Source organism: Vidua chalybeata, chromosome 10, assembly GCF_026979565.1.
Source record: "Vidua chalybeata isolate OUT-0048 chromosome 10, bVidCha1 merged haplotype, whole genome shotgun sequence".
NCBI lineage: Eukaryota > Metazoa > Chordata > Aves > Passeriformes > Viduidae > Vidua > Vidua chalybeata.
The window spans coordinates 4,842,848-4,858,173 of record NC_071539.1 but is presented as its reverse complement, the minus strand read 5'-3'; the positions used below and the strand labels follow the sequence as shown (position 1 = coordinate 4,858,173).

General features: G+C 42.3%; 1 protein-coding gene across 3 annotated transcripts in view; it reads right to left on the bottom strand.

The window, feature by feature from the left end:
• FNDC3B (fibronectin type III domain containing 3B) overlaps positions 1–15,326 on the bottom strand; it is a 185,697-nt gene that overhangs the window by 68,109 nt on the left and 102,262 nt on the right. The window lies entirely within an intron of this gene.

Below are 15,326 nucleotides of genomic sequence, written 5' to 3'. Positions count from 1 at the left end.
CCCCCTAAATGAGAGGGATAATTGTGCAGAAGGTGCTGCAGGGGCCATCCTCTGAGCAGTGGGATCAGCCTTTCCCTCATCCTCCCCCCTCAAAACAGTCTTGAGGTGAAACATCAGCTCAGAGTAATGAGGTGATACAAAGCAGCTTTATTCCTTTTGGACCACAGCACAGAGAGGCCTCACTTTCCACTACAGTATTCTCTAAAGGAAAACTAGGAACATATTTTCCTGGGTTGTTTTTTTTTTATTATTATTATTTTTCTTTTTTAAAATATTAATGCAAAAAGTTTGCTCACCAAAGCAGAAGAACATATCTTACCTACAGCAAAACGAGCCAGACATCCTTGGCATAGGAAGCAAGAAACATTAACAAACAGGTGGGATCAGATCAACAGCTTTCTCTAATGATTCCCCCAAAACCTGACCTACTTCTCGTAGCCCAAGAATGTGTCTTTATTTTTGTCTGTGACCTGCTTTAAAAAAGTAGATCTTCTTTGTAAAAATTCCATGTGCTCGACTGCCAAAAAATAGAATTGGCTGAATGCTGATGGCAGAATTCCAGTGTAAATGCCCATCTCTCCCTACAAGAATGCACCTTGGTGTGGACTGGGAATGACAGATCTCCTGCTGCACACATTCCTGGATTCCTTTTAGTCTCAGCCACTTGGAAAAGAAAGGAGCAGTGGAAAAGAAAGGAGCAGTAATATTTCAGAAGTTGAGGATAGCAAGATTGTTGTTTTTCCATAGCAGATAACCCTCAGAGTGTATTATAAAGAGCATCAACTGGCAGGATTGGGCCAGAATATGATAATACTGATTTCAAAATTTCACAGACGGACTAAATTGGCTAAGGAAAAGGCTGAGATGCTGATCCAAGTGAAAGTGTCAAAATGTGGGGTGTTTCAGAATGCAGGGTTCCTTTCAGCATCAGTAGAGAAGTTGAGCTGTGCCACAAAAGCCTGGAGGCAGATGTGCACAATGGGGAGATCCTGCAGGCTTATCTCGAAGGTATGCTAATCAGAAGCAGCTTCTGCAGCTCTGAGTGTAACAAAAAAGCTGCTACTATTTTATCGAAAGTTTCTGGTTATTATGTCACCCCTAATTACAACCCCCAGAAGCTGAGTGTGAATCACTCACAACCTTAAATCCCAAACATGTGGACTGAATTTTCTTCCCTCTCTCTGCTTTCTAGCAAGGATACTCTGTCACACTGAGCAGGAGAGGAAAACAAACTCTGAAGCCCAAAGAAATCTCATTTCCCTCTGCCATGACAGGAGATTGCTTTGTAAAGTAACTGAGTCCTCCCACCCTCTGCAGGTCAGGGCTGAGGGTTCAAAACTGCTCCAGGCACAGAAGCTGACTCCAAGACTTAAGGGAGGTGGGTATGACCAGCAAATAAATAATAATTTAATTACTTCAATCAAACCTCTCAATGAAGTGTCCTACTCAGGGAATTTTTTTACATGAGTGTCCCAACTATGTATCTTGTTCACACAGAGAGGGCTCTGGGTACCAGATACAGAGGCCTTGGGTTATTACAGACATGTGGATGTTTATGAGGTCAGGATGGACATTTATGTCACCAAGTGTTTATACAGATAAGCTGGAGGTGGAAGACAATTCTTCAAAGACTTTGGGGAGAGGGAAAGAGGGAATGGGAATCATATAACAAATAATGCCCTGTGAAAATAAAGCAAATACTAAAGGCAGAAAGCAATAAATCTCACAAGTGATGTCTATAATAGCATCAGAGAACTCTGCAGGCTGAAAGGGGACCTCAGGAGTGGTTATCAAGAATTACAGTATTTTCAGTATTTCAAATACTTAGTTTCCCAATTCAAGAGCCATTAAAAAAATATCTTGGGCTTCTATGGATGGCTGACTTCCTTTCTGTAATAAACATGATTATTCACAGTCTCCTCAGCTAGACTAAGCTAAGGAGAAGAGAGATCTGTCCCAAATCCCTCCCTCAGCAGGGACGTTGCTCTGACCTGCCAATCTGAGTATCAAGCTCAACATCTTCCTTCCAAGCCAACAAAGAGCAGAAAGCCTTCTGAAATAGAAGACAACAGAGAAGGAAAGAAACCATCTGACATGCTCTATCTGATAACACAGAGCTGCTGGAAGGCCTTTCCTCCCGGCTCTCTGTTGTCACTCAGCAGCCACCAAGGACTATACTCTAAATTAGCTGACTGGAGCATTTAGGGACAAGGAGCATGAGCATCTCAGATGCAGTGGTGGAAAAGTGGCCAAGAACAGCAGCAAGAAATGGGCAAGTCTTGATGTAAAACAGGCAAGTCAGGTTGAAAAAAAACTACCAAAAACTGCTCAGGAAAGGTGGTGGGTGGCTGAGCATGACTCACCTACCTGGGACTAATTGTCCCTGAATAACAGACAGTTGATTTGCATTTCAATCTTTGTCCCTTCCTCTCCTTCAGCTGATGGAGCACTGAGTAGCTGACACGAAGACAGAAAATCTGTATGTCAAACCCCCCAAATGCTGGGGCTTGCAGGGACAGGCAGCAGGAGCTGCTTTCCTCCCTTGCCACAGGGAACAGGAGCTCAGACATGCCAAGGAAGAGCCCAACTAACACTTCAGGTCATTGTCCCATTTTAACTTCTCCTCTCAACATCTGTTCCCCACATCTGTCATGGCAAAACTCTTCCTCCTAGGAGGAAGCTGGGGGTGGGGATGAATTCCTTGTGAACGCTCCATGGGGTCCTCTGAGGGACAGTACAAAAATCTGAGCCTGCTAATCTCACTGTCTGAGAGACATTCTAGCACTCCCAGCATTAGGTTCTAATTCCCAGGCTGTGGGTTCTTTGGATCCAGCCTTTCAGATTAATCTTTTATTGCAGAAAAGCCAGCTGAAAGACCTGGACCACATCAAATCCTCCCTTTTTTTTCAGAGTTTTGAATCATAAACAAAACTCTATAGATACAACCAGGAGTAAATGCCCCTAAAATCTAAACACTTTCTCAGCAGCTGTTTGGTGCTAACAGGGTTTCAGTGTCAAGCCTTGCTGAACCAAAGCCTTTTATTCTGTGCTTCTGTTAGCCTGTGTCTATGTTCCTTTCTGCACGTACTGTACAAATATAATTTTCAGACCTTTCCAACCATACTTTTAAACACCAAGCACAGCTTTAAAAAACAGGGAAAAAATGTCAGTTCAAGGTAAGTTTGAAGTTTCCATCAATAGTTTACATGTTTGCATGAACAGCAGCTGTGTATGTAAATGGTTTGAAATAGCTAAAAGCTCTAAACTAATTAAGATTTTCCCATTGCAAATACACATTTTAGGTTTGTTCTGCATTCTTTCCTTCGAAGAGAGGAAAAGGTCCAGCTCAAGACTTAGCTTCTGGCCACAGAAAGTATTTACTGTTTCAACAGCCTTTCCATTCCAAGGGAATGACATCAGCACTAGCACTTTGCACACTCTGAGTCTAATTCTCAAGCAGAGCTCCATGCTCACAGATATGCCAGTCATAACATGACATGCTTTCTCAGAATTTGTTCCAGATTTATCGGGGCTCTGACCGGCTTTAATGCTGGGAAAGATCTTTCATCAGTCACGTACAGCACAACCTACAGCCCCCGAGAAAATGAGCTCTTCAAAACACAGCCCCGCTCCTCTCTGAGCTGCCTGCCCGTGTCAAAGCTTAAGACACCAAGGAGAACACATGCAGACTTCCAGGGAATTGCAGAAACATAACTTATTAAGCTCCTTGTACAAGAACAAACCTAAAGCTGCAGATGTCACGCAGCAGCTGAGTCACAGGACCAGAGGGGATGTGACACAGCCACCGAGTCCATCCTCCTACACTGAGACATCATCATCCACACCCAAACCACTTCTCTGAGATGGCTCTCTGGCCCGTTTCTCCAAAATAAATGACAATTAAATAAATGACCTCCTGCCCCATGATCATGGTCCTCTCCAAACTTCTCAGCTAGGAAAATTCTCACAGCATTTAACTCTTCATCACAAGGAAGATCATCTCAACTCTCCCTGCTGCATCTGAAATTTACTCCTTCTTTCCTGCACATCTGCCCCAGGAGAGTTCATCACCCCTTCCTTTGTTGCCACCTTTCACATACTTGCAGGAATTTCTTCCTTTAACAAAACAAGCTCATTTCTCCACACCTGTCTGTAAGAGACCCCACCTGCTGCTGTCCTCTGCCATGTTTTTTAAATTAGTTTCCATCCTACAGAGGATGTGGCACAGCTCTGCCCACCATGTGCCAGCTGAGGTCCCACAACATCCGAACTAAGGACAGATTTAAGAGCTTGTTTAGAAGTTTACTCTTCTCTTTGTCTACAGAATAACTTGACCCTTGGTGTTTGCAATCTCCTATTCCTCCCAGGACCACCACCTAATTAAAAAACCAGCAGGTCTGAGAACAACTAGCTGCAGGGAAGTACATGGCTCTTGCCTTGATCAAACTTTTTCTTTGAAGGCCATTACAGAGCTCTCCTCCTGTCTTGTTCCCCTTCCCTGACCCATCAAGTACTCTCAACCCTATCAGAGCTTGATATGGACTATAACTTAATAAGCCTCAATCCTTATTCCATCCCTCAAGCCCTTAATGAAAATATTGAATAAAATTAGAGCTAGGACAAATTCCTGCCTAATCCAGTTTGATGCAGCTCTCCAGTCTGTCAGGGAGGCAGCCCAGGACAGGGCAGGGTCATGGATAAACTGCCAGGCTACAGATGTGACACTGGGAAGAGCAAATCCAGTGTCACACTGAACACACAGGGCTTTAAAAAAATTCTTCCCAGCACCATTTCCGAGCTGGTCAGAACAGGGAGCCCCTTCAGAATAAAAAACTTGTGAAAAAAAATATTTCTATTCGAAACAGTCAATCACACCAATCAGTGTGAATCTATTATACACCAAGGAAGATGATTAATTAAGCCTGGACAAGATTTCTAAATGTTAAATATTTCAAATTTCTGTTCATTACATGAAAGCTAATAAAAAAGATCAATGATAAAACACAACTATGGCTCCCCTGACAAAGGTAGAGAGATTGATGTTATCCAACTTTAGATACAATTGTTAAAACATGTTGTAATTCATCAAAAATTGCTGTGCATGAGTGTATCATAATTTTTCCATTTCAAAGTGCCTTCCCACTGTTCCTATCTGATTTCTCCTGCTAACATACATTAATTAATGTCTAGGAGCTTATCCTTCATTTATCCTTAAAGACCAAAACATATATAGATAGTAAAAAACAAAACAAAACAAAAAACCCCCAAAAAACCAAACCAAACAAACAAACAAAAACAAACAAAAAAACCCCACCAAAAATCAAAAAAAAAAAAAACCAAAAAAAAAAAACCAAAAAAAAACACACAAAAAAAAAAAAAACCAAACAACAACAAAACTCCACCATAATGAACCCCTGAATAACTGAAGGCAAATAGAACAAAACCCTGTATAAAATCCAGAAAGGCACATTTTCAGATCTAAAATCAGAAAAATCAAATCTCTAGTCATCCTGATTCACTGTGACAAGAAAGCAAAGGATGACTGAAGTGTTTTGCCTCAACACCACTGTGATTTAGGCATGAATTTAATCCCACACTTCAGAGATGTCCTGGCCACAGTCCATATCTATTGACCTGCTAGTTTCACCTTGAGTGCTTCAGCATCATATTGCCCATGGGACAGGATACTCCAAAATACCTGGAGTGCAAATCCACAGCTCATCCTTCTTTAACCAAAGGCACTTCCTTCCTATCACATGGATCAGGATCAGATGTGGGAGCATTCAGATGTACATAGTGAAGTCACCTGGGCTAAAAAGTGTTCTAAAAATAAATGTGAGGGCATCCAATCCTCCCTGCCCCCCCACTATTGTTTGGATCTATGTTTCTCATTGGGATGGAGGAATGAAAATAAGAGCAGTAGCAATCAGCAAGGGAAATAAAAGGCTGGATGTAAGGGACAAATGGAGGGTAAGTGACATGTTGGGTTTGTTTTTCTCTGCTTCTTCGCTGCTACTGCTGGAAGACAGCAAAAACAACTCCTACTTTACTGGCTGGAGATCTGAGCGAATTCCTACTGTGAACACACAGTTGGTCCATTAGAAGGCAGAAAAGGCTTTCTTAGTAAAATACAGCAACCCCCCATCTCCATCACATCCATCTGACATCTCGAGCGAGCCCTTTGTACATCTCCCAAAGCAGATAACAGAGGCAGTGCACTGGGGATGGCTGCAGCTGGCTGGGTTTGAAGGAACACCAAACCAAACAATGACACAACCCACAGAAACAGAGGAAGCCCAAGCTGAATCTGCTGGAACAACAAACCACTTACACACAGGACCTCCTCTTGGAGCGCTCTCTTTTCATCATTTCGACCTGCTTTAGCTTTTCTCTGTCAAAATATTTTTTCTTTTTATTTTCGGCAGCTTCCCTTTTACTATCCTGTTACAGCAGCTCGTACCCTATGTGGGGTTGGAAAGACAATAAAAGCTTTGCAGATAAACCAAACAGTGTCCACCCCTTTATCTTTTGGTCAAGTATTTGACAAAGAGACTGAAAGTACCTCCTAAAACTTTCCTGGAGCTCCTGACTCCCACGTTCCAGGTAGAAGGCTGATGTTTTGTTCTCACTATGAACTTTGACAACAAACACTAACCTTTTCCTAGGAACAATGATGTTCTGCACACTCCTCAGAATTTTGTACAATATTTGGGATGCGTGGAATTTCCTTACAATTAATTCCTTGCATTTATTTCCATGCTGCTTCATGCTTTGTCCTTCTCATTTCCCCTCATTCCCTGTGACTGCCTGTCCAGCCTTTGCCACACTCAAGGGTTGCTCTCCAGGCTGAGGAACCTATGGTCATTGATGTAACTTCTGCAGAGCTGCACCTTGCTGTCAGCAGCACCCCAGGCTGCCTCAGGTGACATGGCCATAAAAACTCCAGAGGCTTCCCCAGCTCAAAGCAGGAGCAGGGGATGGTCAGCAGCATGGCTGAGATACCCAGGCTTCTTCAAATGTGAAGCTGGCTCAAAAGGGTGTCTGACACCAGCCATGAAATTACACCAGCTGGCACTTACAGAGAGATTTCCTCTCCAGAAGAAAAGGTTCCCTTCAGTCCTGGCACCTGACTGTCACAGCCAGGCAAAGCAGGAGCCTGAGCATCATGAACACACAGTAAAGGAGGCTCACGACTCCTCCTTGCACTGACAAAAAGCACAAGTCTCACAGCACCAAGGATTAGTCTTCTCTTCCCAGCTGGGTCACTGACAGCTCCATGGCATCCCACCACAGGCGTGGCTTTGTCACTCCAGAGTGTCCCTGCTGGGACAGCCACACCAAGTCCTGCTGGGGCAGAGGTGAGCCCTGCACTCTCCAAGAGCTGAGGTGGAAAGCACAGCCCCTAATGAACACAGAGTGACAATTCTCCAGTGTACCATTTTAAAGTGCCTTTTAAAATCCTGTGTCTGCTGCCCCATGCCAGTGAGGAAATATTTTTCTCTTTAATACCATCCCCAGTTTAGGGGGACAATGGCACCAGTACTGAACACAAAACAGAACTTACTCCTTCTTGACGTTCAAAAATATGACCACAGGCAATTCTGGCCATAAAACCCTTTGCTAATCTGCCTATTACACAATAAGAGCATTTTCCTGATCAAACACAAAACTAGCAAAATAACCTGCAGAACTGCATATTTGCACAGAAAAACAATCACACAGCACAGCCAAAACAGACTCCATAGGAGTTCCAAACTTGCTGGGGATTAAACAGAGCTCCTCAGCCAAAATTAACAACTTCCTTGGCAGTGAACCTCATAAAGCCACCGAGTTTGCTACAACAATAGGAAGGCAGCAGAGCACTTCCCCAATGCAGAGGCACAGCAGAACACATCATGAACAAAAAAAAAATCTTAAGAAAATAACTACAGGCCAAATTTTGCCCTCAGTCACAACTCCTCAACCTTGCTCAAATCAAAGAAGAGATGCCTTCTTCATGATGGGCAGTGCAAAGTGCTTTGGGATGCTGGGTTTGAGCAATAACTACTATTTCAGTTTCAGGAACAGAGTCAGAGCAAAGCAAGCTATTCATCCTCTATGGGAAAGTAAGCAGGGAAAACTTGCCCTAAAACAGGATAAAAATAGGAAGTGTGTCATCTTTTCACTGTTCTTGATTTTTGTCTAAGCACTTACATTAAAGCAGAAATTTTATTTCTATGCACTACTTACACTATTTGCACATCTTTAAAAGATGTTATATTCCACAGGAATAAAAGTTGGGTTTTTTTTTTTTTTTTTTAATACAACCATTCCAAATCATGGTGCTAGAAAGGCAAAGATTTTTCATGAAGCCTGCACTGGGACTTTTCAGTGGCAACCTAATGAAGGGCTGCAGTTACAACATTCTTTGAATGAGCCCCAACCTAAGCTCTTCTATCACCAATGTAAATTACTGACCTATTTTTCCAGATGAAAAGTATGATACAATGAAATTGCAGTGAGTGGTGGAAGAGATCACAGTAATTCCAGAAACCAAATAACATCTTTCTCTTTTCACTCAGCCAGCCACCACAGCTCAGAGATGGGGGAAGGCAAAGAGCTTCCCCTCCCTTCTTTAAATCAACCCAAACACCTACAGATTGACAGCAGAACAGAAATAAATTATCTTCCTCATGACAGATGACAATCAACTGACTCAAGCAATCCCAGCCTAAATTGTTTTGCAGTCATGTCTGAAGGATGAACTATGACTATATGAGCTAGAGGGATATTAAAGAGAACATTTAATAAAGACTGGGGGCTAAATTTATAAAATGCAGAAGTCAAAAAGGCTGATGTAATCTTATCTGTGCCCTCTCATGCCTGAGATGGGAAGAATGACTTCAAGAATGTTTAAAAAACCTGATCTAGAATGTCTGTACCAACTTCCTACTAGTGAGCTGAAAGAAGCGCATGGGCAATTAGCAGTCCTGTATGGGACGAGGCCAAAATGTGATCTTGGATATTGGCACAACCAGTTTCACCACTGAGAAACCTTCCCAATATTTAAAATATTTCACAGAAATATCCACCTGATTACTGCTTGCTGGGGAGGATTCAACAAAGCTACAGGAATTTCAGCTCATTCTGGATTCCATTGCTGAGATGAAATTCAGGCACTAAGTCACATGAATCGCAGTAAATCAAAGCAGCTGCTTCTAAGTACAACTCCTTAGAGGGGAAAAGAAAAACAAGGGGAAAAAAAACCAACACCAAAACCAAACTCAAGCTTCAGGACAACATCTTTTATAATAAACGTTGAAGAAAATTGAAATGGCTGCTTCATTTTAGAACAGTGTTTAACCTTTCTGTTAACTGCAACACTCAAAGCATCACCCTGCATTAAGATTCCCCCTCCCCTTAAAAGCAAATATACTGAAGATCACAGAAATTTCAGAAATCAAATTCCACCCTTCCTCAGAAAAGGAAGAGTAACTGAGGGGGTTTGAAGCACAGCCTAAGAGAATTCAATAAACAAATCCCATTAACTTCAGGGGGACATGAAATTTCATTTCACCACCTTTGCAAATCCAGCTGGAAGTACAGACAGACATTGTTCAGAACATCTGGCTATACAAATAAGTGTTGTTCATTAAATCCTCAGACTTAAACACGTTTTGTTTTTTACAGTCTGGAGGGAGGAAATGTTCTACCTCTTCCCTATAAATACCCTCTCCCTTTTGGCTCCATGTCCCAGATATTGCCAAATAAGGGAAACACGGTTCCCTTCCTTTGTCGGTGGTCCGTGTTATCTCCTCCTAACTGGTCAGGATACACTGCTTATCTTGCCTGAAGCTGTGAGGTCTTGGTGTAACTCTTCTCCCCATCACAGGCATTTAATCAGTGAGCATTTAAAGAGGATGAAAATGTAGTTTGTACTTTTTTTTTTTTTTTTTTGCTGTTGGGTGGGTATCCATAAATTATGTAAACTCCTAGGAAAAAGGTTCAGATTTCAGTCTTCTGGATTTGACTGTCAGTTGCAGCAGAAGCTGCAAATTCTTGAGATAATATGAAGATCCTCTGGGGGAAGAGGTTGTGCCTTACGTCATTTAGCACTGACTTCCTGATAAATGATGGAGCAGACAGTTTATCCAGCTCACCCTGCCAAGGAGATCCTGCTGGCAAAATGAGGCAAGGGAGGGATAAAGCAGATGGGAATAAAAACATGAGAGCCTACAGAAACTGATCAGAATTGGGAAAAACAGCTTTGAGGTAAAACACCAGCCACTGCCAAAAGGGTTTATAAGCCCTAATAAGGTCAAACACGAGCCCTGGAGCCAGATTCCCTCACTCTTTACTAGATATGCCCTACATGCTCCTCAGTGGACTCTGAGCTGTGTTTCCTGTAGTTGGCACACGTAGGAAGATGAGGGAGCTTCTAATGACATTTATTTTGTCACAGCTGCTGTGATGAGACTGAAAAATGTGACCAGAACTGTGGTGACCCATTCTGCCCCATGGATGGCTCAGAGCCATGGGTGCCCAGACCACCAGCTCTCAGAGCACCTCATAACCACACTGGATTATCTGCATCCACATTGCCACTTTTCATTTTCAGGTACAGAAAAACAAAACCAGGTTTGAGGCATTTCCATTCGCCTTTGAAAACAGCTGACATTGAAGATGGGAGAATATTGTGCAATTAAATTAGGATATGCTCCCACTTAGCTGATGAAGAGAATCCCTTATCTACAACTTCTGGTGCCGAAGTTGTGAAGCTGGTTCTTTAGTCTTTCAAGATAAGGGCATAAAAATAGAGTGTATCTCCCCTCTCCCTGTGTCAGCCCTTCCCAGCTTGCAGAACTCAAGAACTTGCAGAGCCTGCAGAACTCAGAACTCACAGCAGTGTGCTGTGAAAGAAGGGGGACTGCCGTGGCATTCAGGCTTCCCATAAACTTTGGGTTTGTTCCTGCAGTATGGATACAGCAAGAGAATACCTCCCTGTTTGTGACAGGTCACATGCAGACAAGATTTCACAGGCTGGCAAATTCCTGGAAATTATCTGCACCCAGGCAACTTCTGGGAAAGAGTTTGTCAAGATGCCTGAGAAGGAAGTAGCCACAGGCAGCTCAAAGCAAAACTGCTGGGTTTGGAACTGGGCAAAGCTATGGCAGAGGCAGGGAGTGCACTGGGCATGGACTTGCTTTCCAGCACCATTGGTGATATTTAGCTTTTACCCTTCTCCATCAAAGCCCCCATGATTTAAGTTAAGCTTCAAGACAGCAGAGGAAACAGATTTGTTCCTCTCCTTCAACAGAGTTTATTCCAGTGAAGCTGGATAAACATTTTAGCCATTCTTTTTGCAGAAGAAAAGTCACAAATTAAGTCTGATCTGGATAAATCCTTGCAGGCACACGGAACTGGGGAATGTACTCTACCTGAACCCTGCAATATGTTTCTAATACAGCCATCAGTCTATATAAAGCTCACTTAAGTGGTTACTTTATGTGACTATTAGGCAAAAATATTCGGTGAGAATCTGTGTGGCCCAGCTAATGGAGTTCAAGCTGGTACACAAGGTGTATCTGACACTCATAATCACTTTGTTTACTGCCTGAACAAGCAATTCACAGCCAATTATTTTAGAGAAAATACCAAAGATAAAGACTGTTGAAGAAGCAGACATACTTCCAAATAGCAACAAACAAAAGCACAAGCTCAGTCATGATGTGGGAGATAAGGTCAAGGCACGAGAATATCACACTGGAAATTCTGGGTGTCTCAAATGAACACTGGTTTCTCAAGTTCAGACTATGCCCTAATTAATGCATCCTATTTCCTTTCGTGCATTAAAACTTACAGGAAATCAGCACAGAGCACACAAAATCTATTTCTAATGAGATGTAAGTCTGAAGCATTCAGACAAATAGTATTAATGGCTAAAACTATTTTAAAAATGCAGTAGGAACAGTGACACCATTTAGATTTCATGTTTGATGCTGATCTATCCCCTCAAGATTCCACACGTCTCTGGTTCTACTAAATATTATGTTTCATGTTGCATTATTTGATATAGTACTAAAATTCACTCAACCTGACAGATGTATTTTACTCTTCTGCGTGTTTTTTCAATGTTATTAATAAAATCACTGTGTCAGTTTTGACAGATTGTTTTCAGGAGACAATCTTATTGAAACTCCTTATTTTATAGAAGCAAGTACATTTAGGGACACCAGAGAAGCTGCATTTAACATAGGGGTATTTTGTATGGCAGCAGAAAAAAATATTTATGATCAATTTTGTCTGCAGAACATTTCTACACTGATATAACAAATGTGTTTTAGCATGTACCAAATCATCAGCTCCCAGCTACAAGAAAATAAAATTTACATGTATTGCCAGTGTTTCTCAGCTTCTTTGCTTACATGGACCAAAAGTGATGAAACTACTCTTCTAAGCTTTTAAATCTATAGGATATACAGACACAGATAAATGTATGACTCAATAAGCAAAATGGATTCAGGACCAAAATAGAAAAGAATTGACAGGATCTAGAATGAGTAAGAGGAGGAACTTCGCCTTGTTCCTGTCTGCACTGAATCACAGCTCCTACAATTTACCTTTAATTCACAGGCTCTTGATTAAAACAACAACTTGATACAGTTAAACAAAAATAGAAAAAAGCCACATGCTTTTCCTAAGTATATTTAAATGTTGCATGGAAGACTGAGAGAGAACAGGATGGGGCTGTACCAAGAACGCCTCAGCTCTGGTTTTTCATACGTCACCCACTCTTGCAGAGCACACCCCACCCCATTCAGGGATACCTGAGGGTACTGCTTCACCTCAGAACTTCTGCTTTGCCAAGTTAAGTACTTACTTTAAAATGTTTTTCAATTAAAACCACCATTGTCAGGAATTTCTCTTGCCAAGCCCATTTTCTGTGTATTCCCAATGCATTGCCCTCCAAGAAATGAGCACACAGAGCTACCCACATCTCCTGAGAAACTTCGAGCAGCAGGAATTTGAAGCCATGGTTTTCACCTTTCAGAGTAGCTGGAGGCTGCTTCAGTGCACAAAATCAGATTTACAAAACCTCCACAACAGGAAAGCAACACCTCTGAGGCTTGTACACATATGACAGTGGAAGATTATGATCTGTCAATAGCCTGCAACAATTCTTTGAACTATTAATTGATTCTCATGTTTTTTCCTCCATCTCCACCTGTAGAGCACATTGATGCCACAGAGCAGTGAAGTGCACACCAAACTCAGTGTTCCTCACTGGGAAAGCAAATGTGCTTTTCAAAACTGAGTGAGATGAGCTCACAGACAACAGGTCAGTGAGTGGGCACCAAAGGACCGGGCAGGACTCGACCCTGCCTGGTGCCTGCCAGGTCTGGATGCTGCTGGAGGAGCCAGGAGCAGCGTGTGGGACATGTTCAGGCTTGCAGGCTCCTCCTCAGCATCATCTTCATCACACTCCTGGGCTAGAAGGGCTGACCTGAAGCCAGATCTTCTCAAATGAGGACAGAACCTAGTTTAGGAATGCTTTCACAAAGGCACACACAACCAGCTTTGAGCCAGCTCCCTGCCCAGGCTGGGTCTGTTTGTTCTGGCACCCAGCTCCCACCCAGCTCCTGCACAGGATGCACACAAAAATCCACTGCCCACTTCCCACTTTTACCCATTTCAAGTGTTTTACACTTCTGGCTGGCTTAAGCTCTTCAAACTTCAAAAAGGATTTTTTTTTTTTTTAAAGATTTTATCTCATTTGAAGAGAGGAAAAAAAAAAGATGTTTTATAAGGAAATAAGCAAAAGCATTGTCAGAATGCTCAAAACTGCTTATGTTCCCACAGTACTTGCAGCCACACACAGAACTTCTTGAACTACCAGATCAGTGCACGACCAAGAAGGGAGCCACTGAGTGCATGAAAAGGAAGTGACTCAGACTGAAATTCATAAAGGACAGCATGAATGGGACAGGATTTCCGCTTACAGCTCTTTTTACATGGCAAGGCTCCTTTACAAAAAAAAAAAAAAAAAAAAAAAAAAAAAAAACCACAAAAAACATAGCCCTGCTCCCTCCTGTCCCATTCAGTTTTTAAAACAGCTCTGTGGAAAAGCTCCAATATGGATTTTAAATCAGAATCCCACTACCATACCTCCAAGCCTTCTACCTGTACAAAACACCATCCATCATCCTACCAGAAACACCCAGAAGAATTGCTTAATTTTCAGCCAATTGTAAGCAATCAGTTTGTTTTTTCTCTTTTTTCCCTTAAAACAGCCTATTTCCAACATAACTAGAAATCTTTATTTACAAGTGCACTGCCCAACACAGCACAATGCAGTCAATGGAAAAGGTCAGAATTGCACTTATATCCCCAATCTGAAACCGTAAATTTCCTAGTAAAAAGCAGATGTTGCTGTTATAAAACCACCCTGGGATAAAGGTGCATTACAGAAGCACCAACTTATTTTTGATGTACCATCAGGTTGTACAGAGTACAGAGGTGCACAGGCTGAATCTACAACTGGAGAGGGGACTGAACAATAATTTAACAATAATCCAGAGTAAATTTACCTAATTTCAGTACTGATCACATTCAGAATTGATGATCTATAACCCCATTTCTTCTACCAGTGGTGAAGGAGATTTTTGGGGAACCCTTCCTTTGATATTTTAAGGAAGCTGGAAGTTATTGATAAATAGCAGAATTTTCCTTGAGCACTTACTCAAATTTCATGGGCATAATACACGAAATGAGAATAGATTTGGATGGAAAAGTATATTTTAAATTAAATATCACACAGTACTGTGATTTTTTCAGGGAAAAGGGTCAAGTTGTCCTTGCTTTGTACACTGGACATTTTCTTCAATATTATTCACATAATCCCAGAATGGTTTGGGATGGACCTTAAAGATCCTCTTGTTCCAGCCCCTGCCACGGGCAGGGACACCTTCCACTATCCCAGGCTGCTCCCAGCCCCATCCAGCCTGGCCTTGGCCACTCCCAGGGATGGGGCAGCCACAGCTTCTCTGGGCACCCTGTGCCAGGCCCTCCCCACCCTCACAGGGAAGAATTTCTTCCCAATATCCCATCTAACCCTGCCCTCTTTCTGTTTAAAGCCATTTGCCCTGTCCTGTCACTCTGCCTGTGTCAGAAGTCTCTCTCTAGCTCTCCTGTAACCTCTTTAGGGGCTCTAAGGTGTTCCCCCTTCCCCAGGCTCAACCCTCTCAGTCTGTGTTGATAAGGAAGGTGTTCCATCCCCTTTATTGTTCCTGCAGCCCTGAATTATATAAATAATTAGAAATAATCTCAGCCCCAGCAGAGAGGGTGTG